Here is a 1,301-nt window from a genome sequence, read left to right on the forward strand (position 1 = left end):
TTTTCTTGTTATATATATATATATATATATATATATATATATATATATATATATATATATATATATATATATATATATATATATGGGGAGGGATCCGGTAAGAACCCCTATTTATATAAGAACCCTAGTTATTTAGGAACCAATTTAAACTGTAGGATTAGATCAAAATTAACGGTTAAGATTAACGGAGAGCAGCTAATGGCATTAGTGTAAATAATGAAGCCGTCCAACTTAATATTTTACCCAAAATATTTGATTTTCTCTCTCAAACACTTTTCACACTCTCATTATCTCCTCTCTTAAAACCACTAATATTTCCCTAAAATCCACTGTAACTACTCTAATATCAAAGCAAATCACATCGATTTTGTTCTAATTTTTGCCCAAATTCAACAAATTTTAGTCATAAACTTACTTATAACAAGTTGAAGTGAGCAATTTAATTAGAATGTTTGCAAATACGAACCCTATTTTGACGGAAGAACAAATTGAAGAAAAATTTGTTTGGAATGAGGCAAAGAACAATCAATTCGTACAGAAATTTGTTATCAAATGCAAAGGTAACTTATACTTCAAAACTTTCGAAGAATTTGATGATTTTTGGGCGATTCTTGACTAATATTTTCTGTGCTTCGTATTTATTGTTCAAATTGTTGCAAGGTTAAAATGAATAAGATAATAGAAGTTTCTTGAATTATTGTACCTGCTACCATTTTGTAAGAATTTGTATTCAACTTTTGGCTTTATGTTCTAAGCTTGTTTTGAATTGAATTCATTATGCTTGTTATGTTCTAAACTTACAATCTAAAGTATGTATAGATCTAATAATTTATGATTGCGTCTAATAAATGGGTGCTCAATAGAAGATTTTTGTGTATCTATGTGCATATGTTTGCATTGTTAGTATCCCAAGCTACTGCTACTAGTCTCATTGTGTTGTAACTATTCGGATTAAAAAATTTTGTTCGCTTGACATGCTTTGAATTGGATTGTGTCTAGGGCTCATGTTTACTACAAAGTATTTTGCTACAAGGATTCTTGTGATAAAAATAACATCAGGGTCATAAAAAAGCTTGACAATTGGAATTGTGTTAATAAGCTTGCTTCTAGTTGGTTGATGAAATGGCTCAAATTTGACATATTGAACCTAATAGATCAACATGTAAGAATTGGTTGGATGCCCCTTTTAACTACCATAGTTGATGTTTGTACATTAATAAGCTTGCTTATGGTTGGTTGATGAAGCTTATTGTTTTTTTAGAGCTTACACTATTTTGCTTTGCCTTGAGAACAAGATATAA

This window comes from Chenopodium album, chromosome 19, assembly GCF_948465745.1.
Source record: "Chenopodium album chromosome 19, dcCheAlbu1.1, whole genome shotgun sequence".
NCBI classification, from domain to species: domain Eukaryota; kingdom Viridiplantae; phylum Streptophyta; class Magnoliopsida; order Caryophyllales; family Amaranthaceae; genus Chenopodium; species Chenopodium album.